A 24,733-nucleotide genomic window follows, 5' to 3' on the forward strand; every position below is an offset into this window, starting at 1 on the left:
AAATCTTCATGAATTGCTAAATTCCAAAGTATGGATACTTATCTGGGTGCCCCAACATTGTTTGGTTTATTCAACCCTTTCTTCTTTTTTCAAAAGGTGCCCCTCAACATGGAACCACAGAATCATACACATTCTCAAAATTCTTCCTCCTGAGCCTCTCAGAGATCCAACCTACAGCCCCTTCCTTTTGGGCTCCTTCTGTCCATGTACCTGGTGACCCTGCTTGGGAACCTGCTCACTTCCTGGCTGTCACCTCTGATTCCCACCTCCACACCCCATGTATTCTTCCTTTCCAATCTGTCCTTGGCTGACATCAGTATCAGCACACCACTGTCCCCAAGATGCTAGTGAACCTCCAGACACACAGCAAATCCATCACCTATGCAGGCTGCTAACACAAGTGATGCTTTTTCTCTTTTTGCCTGTTTGGAGAGTCTACTTCTGACAGTCATGGCCTATGACCGGTTGGTGGCCATCTGTCACCCCTACACTACCTGGTTATCATGAACCCCCGCCTCTGTGGCTTCTTAGTCCTGCTGTCATTTTCCATCAGTCTTTTGGACTCCCAGTTGCACTACCTGATGATGTCACAGCTCACCTTCTGTGCGATGTGGAAATCCCTCATTTCTTTTGTGAACTTTCTCAGCTCCTCAGTCTTGCCTTTCTGACATCTCCATCAATATTATATTAATGTATTCATTGTACAATCTTGGCTGGAATTCCATTCTCAGGGATACTTTACTCTTATCTCAAATTCTTTTCTCCATTCTCAGAATCTCATCATCAAGTGGCAGGTATAAAGCCTTCTCCACCTGTGGCTCCCACCTGTCATGTTGCTTGCTGTTGGAACAGGCTTGGTGTGTACCTCAGTCAGCTGTCTCATCTTCCTCCAGGAAGGGCAGTGGTCTCCATGATGTACACTGTGGTCATACCTATGCTGAATCCCTTCATCTACAGCCTAAGGAACAGGGACATAAGCATGCCCTGTGGAGGATTATCAGCAGAGTAGGCTTAATCTGAACACATGAGTGATTTGGGGGGTCATAAGATTGGAAAAGGCAGGAATTCCCATTATGGCTCAGTGTAAACATACCTGACTAGTACCCACAGGATGCAGTTTCAATCCCTGGCCCCATTCAGTGGGTTAAAGATCCAGCCTTCCAGGAGCTCAGGTGTAGGTCACAGACTCACCTAGATCTAGTGTTACTGTGGCTGTGGCACAGGCCACAATTTGACTCCTATCCTGGAACTCCATATGCTTCACATGAATCCCTAAAAAGGAAAAAAAGACTGGAAAAGGCAGTAAAATCAAACATATGCAACAAGAAATTCTGAATCTGCAGTCACCCACTGTATAAGTACCTATTGTCCCTCTGCTTTCTGTTTACACAATGTTTTCCTGAGCTCCAATCAATCCCTCATCTGAGAACTGAAAACCATATCAAACCAATGCACTCTAGCAAAAAATAAAATAAATAAAAGAAGGCTTAGAAGAGCCCTACTAAATTTTTAAGTTAAACTTCAGAGTAGAACTAAAATATGATTTAAGAATAGCAGTGGAATGGATTGGGAGCTTGGGGTTAGTGGATGCTAACTATGCTTTTGGAATGGATTAGCAATGAGATTCTGCTGTGTAGCACTGAGAACTATGTCTAGTTACTTATGACGGAGCATGATAATGGAGAAAAAGAATGTATAAATGTATGTGTAACTTGGTCAACATGCCATACAATAGAAAAAAAAATTGTGTTGGGAAATAATGATTAAAAAAAGCAAAAAAAAAAAAAAGAATAACAATGTATTTGACTTCTGTCATCCTCCTGAATTTTCTCCTCCTCTAACTTCTAGAGCCAATAGTCAAATCCTAGCACTTCACATCTCCCCTCCCTGATTTTGTCACAAATCTGACCAGAGTCCTCTAATCCCTCTGTTCATTCATTTTTAAAGACATTGAAAGTGGGGGTGATCTCAGTGTTTAACATGAGGATATGTCTGCCCTTCTGGGAAGAGGAGGCTTCTTATGAACTGAGGAATACTTGAGGAACATTCTGAGGCTTGTTCATTGGAACAAAGAGATGTACTGATGACACCAGCTTGTGGAATGTGCTTTACCTTCATGCTTGCGACATAAACATAACTCTCTTGCTTCCACTGTCAAAACTTCCTGGCATACTTTGGGGATAGACCATGATAGAAGATAACATAAGAAGGGAATGTATGTATATGTATGACTGGGTCACTGTGCTGTGCAGCAGAAATTGATACAATACTCTAAGTCAACTATACTTCAAAAATAAAATATGTGAGGAAGGAAACAAAACAGAACAAAACATTCACTAGACATATAGCTGTTCAACTGTTCAGCTGAAAGACCTATTCTTTCCCAGGTCATTCAGGGACCCCACTTTTTGTCATTTCAGATCTTTTCTTCCTATTTTCCCTGTCTCCAAACTATTAAATTATCTGAACAGTGATGGCTCAGATGATTTGCTTTCCCACTCTTCAAAACCAGTTCAGAAGTTCCCTGGTTGCTCAGAGGGCTAGGGATCTGATGTTGTCACTGCCATGGCCCAGGGCACTTCTGTGGCATGTGTTTGATCCCTGGCCTGAAAACCTTAGCATCTTCAGGTGCAGCCAAAAAAAAAGAAAGAAAGAAAGAAAGAAAGAAAAAAGAAACCCTTTCCTACAGTTATTTTGCTCTTACAAGAGGGTCCTAAATGGCTTCTCAATTTCAGTTTCTTTCCATTTACACCAGATTAACTTTTTAATGGAACCAAATCTTGTATCTCTTTGCTTGAATTCTTCCAATCAGGAGTCCACTGTGGTCCAGTGGGTTAAGGATCCAACTGCAGCACTCGGGTTTTGTAGAGGTGGTTCAATCCCTGGCCTGCCCAGTGGATCAGGTAGCTAGGTCACAGCTGTGGCTTGGATTCTTTTCCTGGCCCAGTTACTTACATATGCTATGGATACATCCAAATAAACACACAAAAAAATTTCCAATTGTTTTCTGAAACTCCTAGAGTAAACTTTGAATTCTTGCCAAGGTCAGTAAGACCTTCATTATCTAGTCCCTGCTATCCCTTTCCAACTCCTTCACAAGTCCAGGACTAGTTCCATCATCATCACCCCCGCCAGGAATTCAAAAGTGCACATGTTCAGGTCTCACCTGCTGAATCAGAACTGCTATAGCTAGAACCCAAATACTTGTGTTTTAGGAAGTGTTATCAGGTGATTCCACCACACAATAAACTTGAGAACCACTTGCCTATATATACAGGTTTTCTTGGAGTTCTTCAAACAGACCATGTTCTTTCCTGCCCCAGACAAGCACACTTATTTCTCTCTGTCTAGAATTTTCTTCCCCTTTCCAACTCAACTTTTTACTTCAATTCAGCCTTAAAGATGCTTTCCTTGGCCTCCCATCTAAATTCTCCTGGTGTTCTCTCCATCAGGTCAGTCCTCTCTTCCTCTTTAATATTATGCTTTCTGAGTGATCTCACACATGTTTAGTATTATGGACAATCTTTGCACAAGCTCCTCAGCTATTCTTTTCCAGGTTAAACAGATCATACAAAAAATAGGTTTTGCTCCTCTTCCAGTCTGGTCTTGTGTGAGATGTGATAGTATTGACTTAAAAAGGCCAGAAAATAGGCAATGTCATTGCCAAAACAATGTTTGGTAGAAATCTGTTATGAAATCTAGAAAGTTATTGATTGTACAAAAGAAAAACTGCATCATAGTCCAAGAGGTATGAATACTTTATCCAAAACTCTAGCAGTTGGAGTCAAGCTATTGCAACATGGAGAGATATTGAACTCATCTCCACTGAATCAAAAGGTGAGATGATTTTTTTATTTTTTTACATGTGCATAAACGTTCTGGGGCATAGGGAAGTGCCCCAGGCTAGGGTGAATTAGAAGCTGCAGCTGCAGCCTCTGCCAGAACTTGTGCAACACCAGGTCCTTAACCCACTGAGGGAGGGCAAGGATGAACCTGTATCCTCACTGAGGATAACATCAAGTCCTTAACTGATGAACCACAATGGAAGCTCCAAAAATGAGAGGATTTTTAAAGCTGAGGCTAGCTAATGGAAAAGCACCGGGAGATATTAGGGGAGGGAGTTGGTTGATATGATTAGTCTGTCTGTGATTGCTACTTGCTGCCTATTGAATTTAGGCTCATACCATCCACAGAAGCTAGGAGATAGATGTATCACTTGATGATTATATTTCAAAGGGATAACTTTAAGAAAATCATTTCTGGTTTGTAAAAAGGACAAAAGGCTCTGAGAAGATTTATTCAAATAAATGAGCAAAGAAAGAGTTTGAAAGTTTTCTAACATGGAGTTTCCTTAGCTGCAGTGGGTTAATGATCCAGCATTGTCACTGTTGTGGCTCAGGTCACTGTTGTGGTGTGGGTTCGACCACTGGCGGGAATTTCGTATGCTACAGGATGGCTGAAAAGGAAAAAAAATCCTCACATCAGTGCTCTAAGAAAGAGAGGTCAGGAGCAGAAATCAGGTAGTAATGTGTTTAAAGTTTAATCACATTTAGGGGAATTAAAGGCAGTCTTGTCAATATATATCCAAAACTTCCACTCTTGTTCCAACTTTGGAAGTCTTGTGTTTTTGAGTATGGGTGCTCAGCCAACCTCCACACTGAAGCATAAGTTTTAATTTAGTTTACAAGTAACTTGAGTTCTAGACTCAAAGGCAGCATTAACACTGAGAGCAAGGCAACAAGTCCAGAATGGCAACTGGGTTCCAGGATCCACAGGGATCTGTGGTGGTGACAGCAGGTCATAGATGAGCTGACCTCCAGAGCACTGGTAATACTACTCAGCCATAAAAAATTACTAATAAGGCCATGTGCAGCAACATAGATGCAACTAGGGATTCTCATATTAAGTGTGTAAGTCAGAAGAGAAAGACAAATACCGTATATGCCTTATATGTGGAATCTAAAATATGGCACAAATGAACCTCTCTATAAAACAGAAATAGACTCACAGAGGTTGAGAACAGACTTGTGGTTGCAAAGGGGAGGGGATGGAGTGGGAGGGACTGGGAGTTTGGGGTTGCTAGATGAAACTTTTAAATTTAGAGTGGGTAAGCAGTGAAGTCCTACTGTATAGCACTGGGAACTCTAACCAATCTGTTGTGATGGAAGATGATGGAAGATAACATGAGGAAAATAATGTATTGATATACAAGACTGGGTCACTTTACCATACAAACATATTGACATACATTGTAAATAACTATAATAATTTTTTAACAAAGTGAAAATAACACAAAAATGTGAAAACAACTCTCAGTTAGTGGAATCTCTCCACGGATTGAAAAAAAAGGACATTAGTTTATTTGGTTGCTTTAGACAACCAAAATATTCAAGAACAGTCAGCAGAAGTCAGAATTGGCTCCCACTTTTTTTCCCCAGTTTCAGGCCCAAGCCTTGTTTCATCTCAAAGCCTCAAAATTAAAGAATTAAAGTGGAGGCAGGTTCCCCTTTAGGAAGCCCATGTTTGTCCTCAAAATGGTAACATCTTCAAGAACAATCCTTGGTGATAAGTTGATTCCAATAGATGCCAGCCCTGGAGTAGGCTTGGACTCTTCTTTACCATGATAAATATCTATGTATTTATATTTGCCTTTCCTGCCTGCAGTGCCTGGGCAACACCACCATCCAAAGACTAGCACAACAGTCCAATTTCTTTATGGTGAAGAAAATATGAAGACATCCAGGAATTCCCAGGTGGCTCAGCTGGTTAAGGATCTAGAGTTGTCACTTTTGTGGCTCGGGACACTGCTGTGGTACAGATTCCTCACTGGCCTGGGTAATTCTGCACGTCATGGGCATGGCCAAAAAAATCAAACAAATAAATATGTCCGCTAGTCCTAACATATCCTTCATTACCTGAAGTTGTCAGCATCCCATACCTAGAGACTGGCAATTCTATGATTCCATTCCCACTCTCCGATTTGTAATCCACACTATGTCCTGGCACCAGACTTGAAATTTTGTTCCCTTTCAGTCAGGTTTCATCACCATCTGGACTCTTGTGTTTCCAACTCAATAAATTCACCTGTAAATTAGGCAACTAGACCCAAAGACTTATAGCACCTGATCAGTCTAATACTCTGGGGCTTGCCATTTTCCTATCTCCAGTGATACATTTTCATAGCTTATCTGCAAATGTACAAACATATGGAAGAAAGTTCAACCTCACTAATAACCAATAAATAACTCACCCCTCAGTGTATTTTCTATTTGGACATATGACAGGATCTGTTAAACTCTGAGATCTGAAATTTAAGCTCTATGAGGGTAAAGAATCCTGTCTTTTTTCCCCCTTCACTGCTATGTTGCAGATACTTACAACAGCCTGGCACACAAATGGTGCTCAGTTAGGACTGTCAAATAACACATTTGATAAGAACTAACAAGTGTTAGTGTTGATAAAAGGGTGTTTCTTTTTTAGCTGCACCTGCAGCATATAGAAGATCTGGGCTAGGGTCAAATCAGAACTGCAGCTGAGGCCTATGCCAACTCAAGTCCATATCCTCAGCTTGTGGCAAAGCCAGATCCTTAAACCAGTGGGCAAGGCTAGGGATTGAACTCACATCCTAATGGGACTAGTCAGATTCTTAACTCACTGAGCCACAACAGGTACTCCAATGCATTATTTCAGAATTTCTCCTTCAACAATGATGAGTCTGTACTTGAAGTGGCTGGTATCAACACGCAGGACTGGAAATGCAAATAGGGGCCATAATGGATAATAAAAGGGGGGGGTGTGGAGAGTAGAATTAGGATAATCAAGCAATCATCATAAGAGGTTAAGACAAAGTCCTCCAAGGCCAAATTCTGACCAGCACTAATGGAGTATCAATGAGAAACAAATTCAATGTGATTAAGAGGCACAATTTCTTGAGCACTTCTGTTACCATTGTCAGCTCAAAACCCCTGGACCAGTGTTCCCATCACTGAACAGGGTATTCTCCAAGAAGATTTTGTAGAGCCCCTTGATGTCCCTGTTCCACAGGCTGTAGATGAAGGGTTCAGCATTGGGGTGACCACAGTGTACATCACCAAGCAACCATACCTCTCCAGGAAAGACTCAGAGCTGAGATACACACCAAGACCTGTCCCATAGAACAAAGAAACCACGACAGGTGAGAGCACAGGTAGAAAATGCCTTGTATTTCCCATGAGCTGATGAGATTCTCAGGATTGAGGAGACAATTCGGGTATAGGAGCAAAGGATCCCTGAGAAGGGAACAATGCCAAGAAAGCCAGTCACCAGCTATAGCAGGATGTAATTGACAAGTGTGTCTGAGCAGGCAAGCATGAGGGCCTGAGAGAGTTCACAGTGAAAGTGTGGAATTGCCCAGTTGGAACAGAAGGACAGCCGCAACATCAGCAGACTCTGGATCAGGGAGTATGACAAACTGATGACCCATGACACAAGAACCAGTAACCACAGAGATGGGGGGTTCATGATGACGGTGTAGTGCAGAGGGTGACAGATGGCCACAAACCTGTCATAGGCCATCACAGTGAGAAGAAAAGTATCCATACCTCCAAAAACCATGAAAAAATACACCTGTGTGATGCAGCCCGCATAGCTGATGGCTTTTCTCTGTGTCTGGATGTTCACCAGCATCTTTGGGATGGTGTGGAAATGAAACAGATGTCAGCCAAGGACAGGTTGGAGAGGAAGAAGTACATGGGGGTGTGGAGATGGGGTCCGAGCTGATGGCCAGGATAATGAGCAGGTTCCCAAACACGTGACCACAAACATGGACAGAAAGAGCCCAAATAAGATGGGTTGCTGCTCTGAGTCTTGAGACAGTCCCAGGAGTAAAAATTCTAAAACACTTGTTTGATTTCCTGGTTCCATGTTGCTGATGCCTCAGCTGGATGGCTGAGGAAGGGAAAGAACATGAAATCACCACTGAACAGAATCTAGAGTCTCTTATTCTTTAATTAGAGTGGGATGGAGGAGTTTGGGTTAGTGGATGCAAACTATTAAATTTAGAATGGATAGCAATGAGGACTCACTGTATGGCAGAGGGAACTATGTCCAATCTCTTGGGATAAACCTGATGGAAGATGACAGGAGAAAAAGAATGTATATTTATTGACTGCAGCACTTTGCTGTCCAGGAAAAATTGGCACAACTTCGTAAATCAACTATACTTTATATAAAATAAAATAAATTTTTTCAGAGTATAGTTTTCACTTAGAAGGTTGTATTAGTTATATCCTGAAACTAATATAAACAAAATCAGTTATACATATACCTATACATTCTTATTCAGATTCTTTTCCCATATAGGTTATTACATGGGATGAGTAATTTCCCTGTGTATACTTAGGTCCTTGATATCGATCTATTTGTGGATCTTATGTATATGTCAATTCCAACCCTCTCTACTTCTTTAATTTCTTGAAGAGAGGTTTTGGTATAAAAGCCTTAACATGACAAATTTAGGAACCCTACATTCTGTTATTTGTGATATACAGGATTTTATAATGATGTTTCAACCACTGTACCTTGTCCTCCGAGATACTCATCCATCCTCTTTGTCTCTGGCTTAGAATCAAGTCCTCCAATGCTCTTCATGAGAGTGTAAATTGGTACAAGCACTACTAAGGAAAAATTGTGGAAATACCTCAAAAAAACTAATATAGAACCACGGTATGGCCCAACAACCCCCTCCTGGGCACATATCCAGACAAAACTTCATTGAGAAAATACATGCACCCGTATGTTTCATTGCAGCTCTCTATATGCAATAGCCAAGACTCCGAATACACATGTCTCCAGTGTTCATGGAAACACTATATACAATAGCTGAGACATGGAAACAACCTAAATGTCCATTGACAGAGAGTGGATAAAGATGTTGTACATATACACAACAGAATGTTACTCAGCCATTGAAAGGAAAAAATAAGGCATTGCAGCAACATGGATGGACCTAGAAATTATCACGCTAGGTGAAGTCAGTCAGACAGTGAGACACCAACATCAAATGCTTCACTTACATGTGAAATCTAAAAAAAGGCCACAGTGAACTTCTTTGCAGAACAGATGCTGACTCACAGTTTGGAAACCACGATTTGAAAAATCATGGTTTCCAAAGGAGACAGCTTGGCGGGTGGGAAGTGGGCTGGGAGTTTGGGATGGAAATTCTATAAAATTGGGTGTGATGATTGTTGTACACCTATAAATGTAATAAAATTCATTGAGTAATTTCAAAAATAAATAAATATACAAATGAAGAGGAAAAATGAGAGGAGTGATAGAATGATTTCTTTGGGTCCCTATGGACTTCAAAAATTCTTCTGAACATAGCAAATTTTTTCTTGTCATTCCTTTTATGATGTTAAATGACAGTAATACAAACTGCTGCCAAGGACAGTACACAAAAGTAATTTAAATTAATTCAACCTGACAAAGAAGCACTTATCCTCATAGTTGACACTGCTTAAAATTAAGAACTACATTATAGAATAACACATAGACACCTAACACATATTGACACATTCTGATGATGATGATATAACCATCTCCACAACTGAAAGTCATTCATAAATTTAAAATTGCTTCCAAGTCCTTTGTGGCTCAGAGAGTTAAGGTCTGATACTGTTACTGCTGTGGCTTGGTTTGAGAACTGGCCCAGGAATTTCCTCACACTGCAAGTATGGCAAAATAAATTAATTAATACAATAAAAGTGTTTCCAAGGGCAGGGAGTTATATATAAGATGTGTTGCTATAGGTGAACGTACAACCCATAAAGAAAAAGAGGTTATTTCCCTAAATGATAAGGAAAATCCAACTCAAAGTAACAGGCAGTATCACCAAGCCCTGAAAAGCAGTCAGATTGACAGAAGTTATCAATAAGGTAAGCAGCCTGGTCTCATCATCACCAGCATTTAATTCACTCTAGTCTGGAGCTTAGGAGCCACAAATCTAAAATCTTTAGGAATTTTTTTCTTCTTTTTATGACCACACCTGCAGCATATGGAAGTTCTTGGATTGGGGTCCAATCAGAGCTCACTGCCAGTCTACACCACATCTCATAGCAACACCAGATCTTAACCATGAGTGAGGCCAGGGATTGGAGCCACATCCTCATGGATTCTAGTTGGTTCATTATCACTAGCCAGGATGGGAATTCCTCTAGGAAATTTTGATGAGATGCTCTTAGCCACTACTCATAGCCCTGTCCCTGGAGTTAACTTACTGCTCACAAAAGCCTCCTCCATGTGCTGAATACAAACCTCTCTTTCTGAAAGTGCTTACTATGCCCAAATGGATCACCCTTGTGATAGCAGGAAAGAAAACCTGTTGCACGGTGGATGGAAGGATGGATGGTGAGAGATTTCCAGAAAGAAATTGGTATGAAATCCAAATAAACCTGGGATCACCAAGGTGACAATATTCTTCCTGGTCTAGGGTTAGTGAGCTGGAATTACAGGGAGCGACGAGGAACATTTATCTTTCAGGGACTCCAGGTGAGTCTCAAAGGAGCTAATTAAATAAATGTTCCTAGTGTTACCTACTTCTAAACAGCTTTGCCCTTGAGAAAAGAATAACCATAATAAAAATGGAAACTGTGTTGACAATTCTATTCCCAGATGGGAAAATTGGGGACAGTCATGATTATTTGCACTTGGGAGTTCTCCTCTCCTCAAGTATGAGGAGAAAAGCAAAAAAAAAAAAAAATTAATTAATAAAAATAAAAAAGAAACCGATGGGGATAAAAGACTTATATGCAAAGAAATATAAAACATTACTCAAAGAAATTGAGAGGATGTAAAGACACAGTGTCAGATTTCCATTGTCCAAAAAAAAAAAAGAAGAAGAAAGTGGATGTAAAGAAATGAAAGATATTCCATGCTCCTGGGTTGGAAAAATTAATATTGTAAAAATGGCCTTACTACCCAAAGCAATATAAAGATTCAAAGCAATACCTATCAAATTACCCATGACATTTCTCACAGACTAGAACAAACTATCCAAAAATTTATATGGAACCACAAAAAACCCAGAATCCCAAAGCAATCCTGAGAAAGATAAACCAAGCATGAAGCATAACTCTCCCAGACCTCAAGCAATATTACAAAGCCACAGGATCAAGACAGTGTAGTACTGGTACCAAAACAGACAGACAGACCAATGGAACAGAATAGAGAATGCAGAAATAAACCCTGACACCTAGGTCAATTAATCTTTGACAAAGGAGGCAAGAACATAAAATGGGGAAAAGACAGTCTTTTCAGCAAGTCTTGCTGGGAAACCTGGACAGCTGCATGCAAAGCAATGAAACTAGAACACACCCTCACACCATGCACCTAAATAAACACAAAAAGGCTGAAAACTCAAATATAAGACAAGACACCATCAAATCCTAGAAGAGAACATAGGCAAACAAATCTCTGACATCAATCTTATGAATATTTTCTAGGAGAGTCTCCCAAAGAACAGAGTAAAGATAATAAAGCAATGGGACCTAACAAACTGACAAGCTTTTGCACAGCAAAGGAAACCAAAAGAAAAAAAAAGACAACTTACAGAATGGAGAAAATAGTTTCAAGTGAGGCAACTGACAAGGGCTTAATCTCTAGAAATATTAAGCATCTTCTACAACTCAAAGCTAAAAAGCCAACAACCCAATGGAAAATGGGCAAAGACCTGAAGAGACACTTTTCTTAGGAAGATGTACAGATGGCCAACAAACACATGAAAAAATGCTCAACATCCCTGATTATTAGAAAAATGCAAATCAAAACTACCATGAGATACCACCTCACACCAGTCAGAATGGCCATCATTCATAAGTCCCCAAATAACAAATGCTGGAGGGGCTGTGGAGAAAAGGGAACCTTCTGCACTGTTGGTGGGTATGTAAGCTGGTACAACCACCATGGAGAACAGTATGGAGCTATCTTAGAAAACTATACATAGAACTACCATATGACCCAGAAATCCACTCTTGGACATATATCTGGACAAAACTCTACTTTAAAAAGACACATGACCCACATGTTCATTGCAGCACTATTCACAATAGCCACGACATGGAAATAACCCAAATGTCCATTAACAGACAATTGGATTCGAAGATGTGGTTTATATACACAATGGAATACTACTCAGCCATAAAAAAGAATGAAATGCCATTTGCAGCAACATGGATGGAACTAGAAACTCTCACCCTGAGTGAAGTAAGTCAGAAAGAGAAGACAGATACCATATGACATCACTCCTATCTGGAATCTAATATGCCGCACACATGAAGCTTCCCACAGAAAGGAAAATCATGGACTTGGAAATAGATTTGTGGTTGCCCAGGGAGGGGGAGGGAGTGGGGTGGATTGGGATGGGGGTTAATGAATGCAAACTATTGCTTTTGGAATGGATTAACAATAAGATCCTGCTGTATAGCACTGAGAACTTGTCTAGATACTTACAAGCAGCACGACAATGGGAGAAAAAATTTATGTGCACATGTATGTGTAGCTGGGTTCCCATGCTTTAGAGTGGGAGAAAAATATGTTGGGGAAATAACAATAAAAAATAAATTTTAGAAAAAGACTGCTTAAAATTAGGAAATATATTGTAGATTCATATACTGATAACTCACACAAATAGATACATTCTGAAAATGTTACACACCCATTTACCAGATTTTAAAGTGATTTGTAAATTTTAAAGTGTCAAAATAAATTAGTAAATGAAATAAAAGTGCTTCCAACAGTCAAGGGGGTTGTAATACAATATGTGGGTTGAAGGGCCATAATCACATCTAAAGAATGAGAAGCTATTTCCCTAAATGACAAGGAAAATCTAGCTCATACCGAGCCCTGAAAGGGCAGTCAGATTACCATGGAAGTTACCAGTAAGAAAAGAGTGTTTAGTCTCATCATCAGCATCATTTAATCATCTAGAGTCTGGAGTCCAATTTGGAGCCACAAACCTAAAATATTTATGAATTATTTACTAGATGTTCTTAACCAGCACTCATGTCCCTGTCCCTGGAGTTACTTTACTACACTAAAAGCCTCCACAATGTGCAGTATACACACTCCTCTTTCTGACAGCACTTAGCCCAAATGGATCACCCATGTGATAACAGGGACAAAAACCTGGTTGCACTGATGGATGGAAGGATGAATGGGAGAGAGCTCCAGTAAGAAAGTTGATATGAGATCCAAATACACGTGGGATCATCAAGATGACAATATTCTTCTTGGTCGGGGTCAATGTTATGGGAACACAGGGACAGACAAGGAACATTCATTCTTTCAATGCATCCCAAGATGCTAGTAAACCTCCAGAACACAACAAAACTATCAGATATGCAGGCTGCCTAGCTCAGGTGACCTTTTATCCTTTTTTTGCCTGTTTGGAGAGTCTACTTCTACAGTCATGGCCTATGACCGGTTGGTGGCCATCTGTCACCCCTACACTACCTGATGATCATGACTCCCGCCTCTGTGGCTTGCTGGTCCTGGGGTCATTTTCCATTGGCCTCTTAAACTCCCAGCTGCACTACCTGATGATGTCACAGCTCACCTTCTGGCTGATGTGAAAATCCCTCATTTCTTTTGTGAACTTTCTCAGCTCATTAGTCTTGCCAGTTCTGACACCTCCACCTATAACATATTAATCTACTTCATCGTACCATCTTTGGTGGGATTCCACTCTATAGGGATCTTTTATTCTTATGCTCGAATTCTTTCCCCATTCTGAGAGTCTCATCATCGGGAGGGAGGTATAAAGCCTTCTCCACCTGTGGCTCTCACCTGTCCATTGTTTGCTTGCTGTATGGAACAGGCCTTGGGGTGTACCTCAGTTCAGCCATCTCCTCCTCCCCCAGGAAGGGTGCAGTGGCCTCGGTGATGTACACTGTGTTCACACCTATGTTGAATCCCTTCATCTACAGCCTGAGGAACGGGGACATCAAGCGTGCCCTGTGGGGGATTGTCAGCAGAATAGTCTAATCTCAATAACTGTGCTATCTTTATTTGGTTCTCAACTGGTAATGGCATGCAAATCAAATATGTACAGCAATAAACTCAGAATCTGGAGTCACATAGTCTATGTGCAATTTTCTGGCTCTCTGCTTTTTCTTAACACGAATTTTCCTCTTCGAACAGTGCTGATGGAATTGTGCTATTACTTGCGCTCCCCATGAAAGTCATGGCCCATCCAAGGTTTTGCATAGCACATCACTTTCTACATGCACTACCAGGACTCTCAATCATGGGTAGTTTTGGTTTCTATCTTTGCAAATAAGCACCGCTCTCCCTTCTTATTGTTTCTATACTTTTCACGTAATTTTCCTCCCATTTCTTAATATGGATCCAAACTCTATCTTAATAACTAAAACATCCAATGTATTTTGACAAGCTCTAAGAGGCAGAGAGTGAAATGGTAGTTGTCAGAGGTTTGGGGGAGGAATGGGCACTTAGTGTTTCATGGGGACAGAGTTTTCACCTGGGAAGGTGAAAAAGGTTCAGAGGAGGCAGGGTAGTGATGGATGCAAAACAATATGAAGGTACTTAACACAACTGAACTGCATACTAAAAAATAGTTAAGAGGGTAAATTTTGTGGTATTTTACTATGATAAAAATATATCTCCTGTAGGGAATGAGGGATATACTGCTCCAAATGTTGGGTGTTACTCAGTCATCAGCAATCACCTCCTAGAAGAACCTGCTTCAGCTACAGATCACCACCAGGCAGCCCACATCCAATGACTCTATCATGTGGGGATATAAGCCTTTGACCCCTTTGCCCCACCTCCAACCATCTCTCAGGAATCATACTGGCTCCAGAGCTTCCTGGTGGATTTCAGAGGCCTTTGATGGACTGCAACTTGGCTTGACTTTTTGCACTGCCCTTCCTCCCTACAAAGAGTTTGCAAATACCACAAAATCCAAGGAACAGTCTTCAAAAGAAGCCCCTCATTTCAGACACCAGCCACAATTTCGGGGTTTCTAGGGTCACCCTCATTACAGGTATGCTGGCAACAAAGTTGAGGGCTTTCTCTTATTCAATAATTCTCTAGAAGGACTCAAACTGAGAGGACCCCCTCAGGTTCATAATGCACTTGAATGACTCACAGAACTCAGAAAAGTTATGAATATAGGATTAGAGTTTCATTATAGCAAAAGGATACAAATTAGAACCAGACTAAAAAAACCAACCCAGGAGAGGATCTCAAACATCGCAGGGTGAAGCTTCTTCTGTCCTCTCTCCATGGAGTCCAGACGCATTTCTTCTTCATGTTGAAAATTGCTGACAATATTCAAAAAAGTCTTACCAAGTAGGTAGCTCACCTGAGCTTCAGTTTCTAGACATTTTATAGAGGCTTCATTCCATAAACCTGGTTGGTTTCATTTTGTCCATATTGTTGAATTCACTTTTGAGCTTCGCTCCTCAGAGGTTGGGTTGATGTCACTTTGCCAAAGCCATAATTCTAATGGTTTGCCTTTCTGGCTTGGCTTTCTATTAGCACAAATTCTCTGGTAGGGCCTAGAGTATCCACCGTGAATACTAATACACCTATCATTAAGGAAATTTCAAAGGTTTAAAAGTTACCTCCAGAGGAGTTCCCTTTATGGCTCATTAGGTTAAGAACACAGCATTGTCTCTTTGGCAATGCAGGGTCAATCCCTGGCTTCCCTCAGTGGGTTATGTATCCAGTCTTGCCACAAGCAGTGGTGTAGTCACAGATGCAGCTTGGATCTGGCATTTCTGTGGATGTGGTGTGGGACAGCAGCTGCAGCTCTAATTTCACCTTTGGCATGGAACTTCCATATGCCACAGGTGTGGACATAACAATAAGAATAAAATATGGGAGAGAGGACAAGATGGCGGAGGAGTAGGGGGACACGCTCGCCCTCTCCCACAAACACAACAAAAAAAGCACATCTACAGAAGAAATGACTCGCACAGAACAACAACCAATCGCTGGCAGAGGAACCTAAACTCCAATAACGGCAAGAAGTTCGTGACATTATTGGGCAGAACGGGAGAAAAGAGGAGAGTGAGAGAAGGTGAATCCGAGCGGGACGGGCGCTCCCGAAAGGGAACTGCGGAGGAGAAAGGGATCCCGCACCCTGGAAAGTCTCCTACCGGGGGAAAGATCAAACGAACCGGGAGGAATCTCCAGATGCAGAGAAGAGTGTAGCAGTAAGTCGGAGTACGGAAAAACGATCAAGAACCCAACGGACCATCTGAACTACGGGCACAGTCACCAAAAATTGAGACGCCTGGGTGGGGGCTGGGCACCGAATCCTCGGCTCCAGAGGTTAGTCCCCGGGAAAGGGCCGGGGGACGCCTGGGTGGGGGCTGGGCACCGAGACCTCAGCTCTGAAGGTTGGTCCCCGAGAGGGGGCCGGGGGACGCCTGGGTTGGGGCTGGGCACCGAGACCTCGCCTCCGAAGGTTAGTCCCCAAGAAAGGGCCGGGGGCGCCGCCTGGGGGGGGCTGGGCACCGAGACCTCGGCTCCAGAGATTAGTCCCCGGGCTAGGGGGGCGGGGAAGAGCGGAAACTGCTTGGGAGGTCTCTAAACCATTTGACGGGGCAGAGACTGCCTGGGAGACTAGAAAACAAAGCTGTCGCAGAGGAAGGGAGCAATACTCTAGGGGCGGGGAAGTGGAAAGCCGCCTCAGAGGGAACCTGGGAGAAGAGCCTGGTCTGCGCCCGTGCTGGGGAGGGGAGAGAAGAAGGGGTGGGTCCCCATAGAATACCCCCACGCCACAGCAAGCTTACAGGCCCGCTAGCTAGCAGAAAGCTGTGCTTCCCAGTGCATTCCCTCCCCCCACCCCCGCCACCCCCTACGCTCTCGCCGAACCTGGGGCTGCCTGCCATCCAGGAGGGCTGGCCTCAACAATTGCCTGAAGCCTACCACCGCAGGGGCTCTCCCTGCACAGGCCTGCTTGCCCTTTGGAGGGGCTACACTTCCACAGAGCAGCACCAAACACCACCAGCCCCCTAGAAAAGGCCTGCAGCCCAGAAAAGCTAGAACAAGCCTAGCCAGGCCGTGAATAGATCGACCTAATTCTCCGACGGTTTTTCTGAGACGGGCTCCCCCGGGGAGGAGCCTCTTGAGTCTCCAAGGGCCTTGCTACACGCCCAAGACCCCAGGGGGTGCTAAGACCTAGTGGACCAGCTGCATAGGACTGCCAGCTCCAGGCAGGACCCCCTGCAGCCCAGAAAAGCTGCAACAAGCCTGGCCGAATTGGGAAAAGATCTCAGACGGTCTTCTGAGTCGGGCTGTCCTGGGGAGGAGCCTCTTGAGTCTCCAAGGGCCCTGCTACCCGCCCAAGACCCCAAGGGGTGCTGAGACCTAGTGGACCAGCTGCATAGGACTGCCAGCTCCAGGCAGGACCCCCTGCAGCCCAGAAAAGCTGCAACAAGCCTGGCGAATCGGGAAAAGATCTCAGACGGTCTTTCTGAGTCGGGCTGTCCTGGGGAGGAGCCTCTTGAGTCTCCAAGGGCCCTGCTACCCGCCCAAGACCCCAGGGGGTGCTGAGACCTAGTGGACCAGCTGCATAGGACTGCCAGCTCCAGGCAGGACCCCCTGCAGCCCAGAAAAGCTGCAACAAGCCTGGCGGAATCGGGAAAAGATCTCAGACGGTCTTTCTGAGTCGGGCTGTCCTGGGGAGGAGCCTCTTGAGCCTCCAAGGGCCCTGCTACCGCCCAAGACCCCAGGGGTGCTGAGACCTAGTGGACCAGCTGCATAGGACTGCCAGCTCCAGGCAGGACCCCCTGCAGCCCAGAAAAGCTGCAACAAGCCTGGCCGAATCGGGAAAAGATCTCAACGGTCTTTCTGAATCGGGCTGCCCTGGGGAGGAGCCTCTTGAGTCTCCAAGGGCCCTGCTACCCGCCCAAGACCCCAAGGGGTGCTGAGACCTAGTGGACCAGCTGCATAGGACTGCCAGCTCCAGGCAGGACCCCCTGCAGCCCAGAAAAGCTGCAACAAGCCTGGCCGACTTGGGAAAAGATCTCAGACGGTCTTTCTGAGTCGGGCTGTTCTGGGGAGGAGCCTCTTGAGTCTCCAAAGGCCCTGCTACCCGCCCAAGACCCCAAGGGGTGCTGAGACCTAGTGGACCAGCTGCATAGGACTGCCAGCTCCAGGCAGGACCCCCTGCAGCCCAGAAAAGCTGCAACAAGCCTGGCGGAATCGGGAAAAGATCTCAGACGGTCTTTCTGAGTCGGGCTGCCCTGGGGAGGAACCTCTTGAGTCTCCAAGGGCCCTGCTACCCGCCCAAGACCCCAGGGGGTGCTGAGAACCAAGTGAAATCTGCTACCATCGTGGGGTGGACCTCCCAGTCCTGTCTGCCCTCAGGAAGTCCTCCTTTGCTTCAAAGAAACACTGTTAGTCCCATCAACACTCCAGAAAAGCCACACTGCCTCAAAAAAAGATTGACCAACAACGACAGCCCTCAGGAAATATTCCAGGGCAGTGACAAGGCAAACACTACCCGATAACGGAGAGTACAACTCCCTCAGGAGAAAGAAGACAACAAGCAAGATGAAGAAGCTGAGAAACCACCCCCAGTCAAACCAACAGGAGAACTCACCTAAAACAGTCAACAATGAAACTGATCTCTGCAGTCTGACAGACCTGGAGTTCAAAAGAGAAATAGTGAAAATACTGAAGGAATTAAGAGAAGATATGAACAGCAATGCAGATACCCTCAGAAAGGAGCTAGAAAATATAAGGAGGAGCCAAGAAAAACTAGAACATTCATTTGCAGAGATGCAAACTGAACTAGGGGCAGTAAAAACCAGAATGAATAATGCAGAAGAACGAATCAGTGATATGGAAGATAGAATAATGGAAATCACTCAATCTGGTCAACAGACAGAAAACCGAATCAAAAAACTGGAAAGCAATATAAGAGACCTATGGGATAATATAAAACGGGCCAATCTACGCATAATAGGAATTCCAGAAGGAGTAGAAAAAGATAAGGGAATGGAAAATATATTTGAAGAAATTATCGCTGGAAACTTCCCAAATCTAAAGGATACTGGATTCAAGATACAAGAAGCACAGAGGGCCCCAAACAAACTGAACCCAAACAGACCCACACCAAGACACATCATAATAAAAATGGCAAAAGTTAGTGATAAAGAGAGGATCCTAAAGGCAGCAAGAGAAAAACAGAATGTTACCTACAAGGGAACCCCCATAAGAATATCAGCTGATTTCTCTACAGAAACACTACAGGCCAGGAGGGAATGGCAAGAGATATTTAAAGTGCTCAAAGGAAAAAATATGCAACCTAGAATACTTTATCCAGCAAGAATATCATTTAAAATAGAAGGGGAAATAAAAATTTTTCCCAACAAACAAAAACTTAAAGAATACAGCAACACAAAACCCAGGTTAAAGGAAATATTGAAAGGGCTTCTCTAAACCAAAAAGAAAGGAAGGAAAGGGAAGAAAAAAGAAAAGAAAAAAAAAAAAGAAGAAGAAGAAGAGGAAGAACTAGGACTGAGGAAGATACAATCAGAGAGCAGTCACTCAAATAAGCCAGCATACAGATTTAATCATGAACATGCTTCAAACAAAATAAAATTAAAAAGAAAAAAATAAAAGAGTCATCAAAACCATAAAATGTGGGCAAGGGATGTTAGGAGGTAAATAATCCTTTTTGTTTGTATGTATGTCTCTCTTCTTAATTTTAATATAATAATGAAGTGTTTGAACTTACAGGACCATCAGGCTAAAACACACAATTATGGGAAGGGGTTAGCATACTTAAAAAACAGGGCAACCACAAGCCAAAACCAAATATTGCATTTGCAAAAAATGAAAAAAAAAAATACACTCAAGCAGATAATAACAGGAGACCATCCAACCAAAAAAAAAAAAAAAAAAAAAAAAAGAAAGGAAGAATGGAGAACCATAGAATCAACTGGAACACGAGGATCAAATGGCAATAAATAATCATCTATCAATTATCACCTTAAATGTCAATGGACTGAATGCCCCAATCAAAAGACACAGAATGGCTGAGTGGATAAAAGGCAAAAACCTTCAATATGCTGCCTACAAGAAACTCACCTTAGGACAAAAGATACATATAGATTGAAAGTGAAAGGCTGGGGAAAAGTATTTCATGCCAATAGACATGACAGAAAAGCAGGAGTTGCAACGCTCATATCAGACAAAATAGACTTTAAAACAAAAGACATAAAGAAAGACAAAGAAGGACACTATTTAATGATTAAGGGATCCATCCAAGGAGAGGATGTTACTATCATCAACATATATGCCCCAAACATAGGAGCACCCAGATACATACAACAAATATTAACAGACATAAAGGGAGATATTGATGAGAATACAATCATAGTAGGAGACCTAAATACCCCCCTCACATCAATGGACAGATCCTCTAGACAGAAAACCAATAAAGCAACAGAGATCCTAAAGGAAACAATAGAAAAGTTAGACTTAATTGATATCTTCAGGACACTACATCCAAAAAAATCAGAATACACATTCTTCTCAAATGCTCATGGAACATTCTCAAGAATCGACCACATATTGGGACATAAAGCGAATCTCAATAAATTTAGGAGCATAGAAATTATCTCAAGTATCTTCTCTGACCACAATGCCATGAAATTAGAAATCAACCATGGGAAAAGGAAAGAGAAAAAACCTACTCCATGGAGACTAAACAACATGCTACTAAAAAACCAATGGGTCAATGAGGAAATCAAGAAGGAAATTAAAAACTATCTTGAAACAAATGATAATGAAGACACAACCTCTCAAAATCTATGGGATGCTGCGAAAGCAGTGCTCAGAGGGAAATTTATAGCAATACAGGCCTTTCTCAAAAAAGAAGAAAGATCCCAAATTGACAACTTAACCCTCCACCTAAATGAATTAGAAAAAGAAGAACAAAGAAGTCCTAAAGTCAGCAGAAGGAAGGAAATTGTAAAGATCAAAGAAGAAATCAATAAAATAGAGACTCAAAAAACAATAGAGAAAATTAATAAAACCAAGAGCTGGTTCTTTGAAAAGGTGAACAAAATTGATAAACCCCTGGCCAGACTCACTAAAAAGAGGAGAGAAAGAACCCAAATCACCAAAATTATAAATGAAAAAGGAGAAATCACAACGGATACAGCAGAAATACAAAAAACCATAAGAGAATACTATGAACAACTATATGGCAATAAGTTTGACAATCTGGAAGAAATGGACAATTTTCTAGAATCTTACAGCCTGCCAAAACTGAATCAAGCAGAAACAGACCAACTGAACAGACCAATCACCAGAAATGAAATTGAAGAGGTCATAAAATCACTCCCTACAAATAAAAGCCCAGGACCAGATGGCTTCACAGGTGAATTCTATCAAACATATAAAGAGGAATTGGTGCCCATCCTCCTTAAACTCTTTCAAAAGGTTGAAGAAGAAGGAATACTCCCAAAGACATTCTATGAGGCCACCATCACCCTCATTCCAAAACCAGGCAGAGATACCACCAAAAAAGAAAACTATCGCCCAATATCATTGATGAATATAGATGCAAAAATTCTCAACAAAATCTTAGCCAACCGAATCCAACAACATATCAAAAAAATTATACACCATGACCAGGTTGGGTTCATCCCAGGTTCACAAGGATGGTTCAACATACGCAAATCAATCAACATCATACACCACATTAACAAAAAAAAAGTCAAAAATCATATGATCATCTCAATAGATGCAGAAAAAGCATTTGACAAAGTTCAACATCCATTCATGATCAAGACCCTCGCCAAAGTGGGTATAGAGGGAACATTCCTGAATATAATCAAAGCCATTTATGATAAACCCACAGCAAATATAATCCTCAATGGGGAAAAACTGAAAGCCTTCTCACTCAAATCTGGAACAAGACAGGGATGCCCACTCTCACCACTGCTCTTCAACATAGTTTTGGAAGTCTTAGCCACAGCAATTAGACAAACAAAAGAAATCAAAGGCATCCATATAGGAAGAGAAGAGATCAAACTGTCACTGTATGCAGATGACATGATTCTATACCTAGAAAACCCTAAGGACTCAACCCCAAAACTCCTTGAACTGATTAATAAATTCAGCAAAGTGGCAGGATATAAGATTAACATTCAGAAGTCAGTTGCATTTCTGTATACCAGCAATGAAGCATTAGAAAAGGAATACAAAAATACGATACCTTTTAAAATTGTACCTCACAAAATCAAATACCTCGGAATACACCTAACCAAAGAGGTAAAGGACCTATATGCCGAGAACTATAAAACCTTAATCAAAGAAATCAAAGAAGATGTAAAAAAATGGAAAGATATTCCATGTTCCTGGATTGGAAAAATCAATATTGTGAAAATGGCCATCCTACCCAAAGCAATCTACAGATTCAATGCAATCCCTATCAAATTACCCATGACATTTTTCACAGAACTAGAACAAACAATCCAAACATTTATATGGAACCACAAAAGACCGAGAATCGCCAAAGCAATCCTGAGAAACAAAAACCAAGCAGGAGGCATCACTCTCCCAGACTTCAAGAAATACTACAAAGCCACAGTCATCAAAACAGTGTGGTACTGGTATCAAAACAGACAGACAGACCAATGGAACAGAATAGAGAATCTGGAAATTAACCCTGACACCTATGGTCAATTAATCTTTGACAAGGGAGGCAAGAACATCAAATGGGAAAAGGAAAGTCTATTCAGCAAGCATTGCTGGGAAACCTGGACAGCTGTATGCAAAGCAATGAAACTAGAACACACCCTCACACCATGCACAAAAATAAACTCCAAATGGCTGAAAGACTTAAATATACGACAGGACACCATCAAACTCCTAGAAGAAAACATAGGCAAAACACTCTCTGACATCAACATCATGAATATTTTCTCAGGTCAGTCTCCCAAAGCAATAGAAATTAGAGCAAAAATAAACCCATGGGACCTCATCAAACTGAAAAGCTTTTGCACAGCAAAGGAAACCCAAAAGAAAACAAAAAGACAACTTACAGAATGGGAGAAAATAGTTTCAAATGATGCAACTGACAAGGGCTTAATCTCTAGAATATACAAGCAACTTATACAACTCAACAGCAAAAAAACCAATCAATCAATGGAAAAATGGGCAAAAGACCTGTAGACATTTCTCCAAAGAAGATATACAGATGGCCAACAAACACATGAAAAAATGCTCAACATCGCTGATTATAAGAGAAATGCAAATCAAAACTACCATGAGATACCACCTCACACCAGTCAGAATGGCCATCATTAATAAATCCACAAATAACAAGTGCTGGAGGGGCTGTGGAGAAAAGGGAACCCTCCTGCACTGTTGGTGGGAATGTAAACTGGTACAGCCACTATGGAGAACAGTTTGGAGATACCTTAGAAATCTATACATAGAACTTCCATATGACCCGCAATCCCACTCTTGGGCATCTATCCGGACAAAGCTCTACTTAAAAGAGACACATGCACCCGCATGTTCATTGCAGCACTATTCACAATAGCCAGGACATGGAAACAATCCAAATGTCCATCGACAGAGGATTGGATTCGGAAGATGTGGTATATATACACGATGGAATACTACTCAGCCATAAAAAAGGATGACATCATGCCATTTGCAGCAACATGGATGGAACTAGAGAATCTCATCCTGAGTGAAATGAGCCAGAAAGACAAAGACAAATACCATATGATATCACTTATAACTGGAATCTAATATCCAGCACAAATGAACATCTCCTCAGAAAAGAAAATCAATCATGGACTTGGAGAAGAGACTTGTGGTTGCCTGATGGGAGGGGGAGGGAGTGGGAGGGATCGGGAGCTTGGGCTTATCAGACACAACTTAGAATAGATTTACAAGGAGATCCCGCTGAATAGCATTGAGAACTATGCATATATTTTTTTTATATACTGGGTACTCTTTGAAATAAAAATAAATGTCATAACCTTCTAGGGACCTGGGTCACAGCATAATCTCTCTTTAGCTTGGGCTCAAATTCATTCTTATACCCTGCCCTTTCAAAGTGTTAAAAAATTCAAAAGTATTTGTAACACATTAATCCATAATTTCCCTTCTTCCTGGATACTAGATATTACATACAGTGATATATAAGCCCCTGAGATAATTAATGTTCGGTTTTCTTCATTACTATCAATATTCAATAGGATCAAATGTTACCCAATAATAGTCTGCATGAGATTGCATCACAAATTAAATGCTGGTTTTATAAGTTTCCAAGAATAAGAAAGACAAGTAATCATGATATAAATCCTCAAGTGGACATGTCAATAAGAAAATACAAGGTGAGGACTTTCTGCCTCTCCAAGAAAATTCTCATAACAAAGACAGTGGATTGGAAAAATCAAAAACAACTCACTCAAAGCCTATCTTTGATTTCAATATACTATGAAGTCTCAGTTGAGCAATATCCTAGTATTTGATCTCCCTTCCCCATTATGAAGTCCCACGGTTATTAATTATTTTACAATTTTCTTATTTATCCAGCATTCTAATTTTAAACTCATTTTCTTCCATTCTTCTCTACACTCTGCATTTGGGCTTTTGGCCTCCTCTACATTTATGACAGACACATAATTAGACTTTTTCTTCCATGTTCAACTAATTGGGTATATATACTCTATTTTTACAAAATCAG

General features: G+C 41.7%; 3 pseudogenes; 2 read left to right on the forward strand and 1 right to left on the reverse strand.

The window, feature by feature from the left end:
* On the forward strand, positions 205-1,009 carry LOC110259639 (annotated as a pseudogene).
* LOC110259640 lies at positions 6,957-8,579 on the reverse strand (annotated as a pseudogene).
* On the forward strand, positions 13,445-14,019 carry LOC110259641 (annotated as a pseudogene).

The sequence above is a fragment of the Sus scrofa genome, chromosome 2, assembly GCF_000003025.6.
Source record: "Sus scrofa isolate TJ Tabasco breed Duroc chromosome 2, Sscrofa11.1, whole genome shotgun sequence".
Classification (NCBI taxonomy): Eukaryota; Metazoa; Chordata; class Mammalia; order Artiodactyla; family Suidae; genus Sus; species Sus scrofa.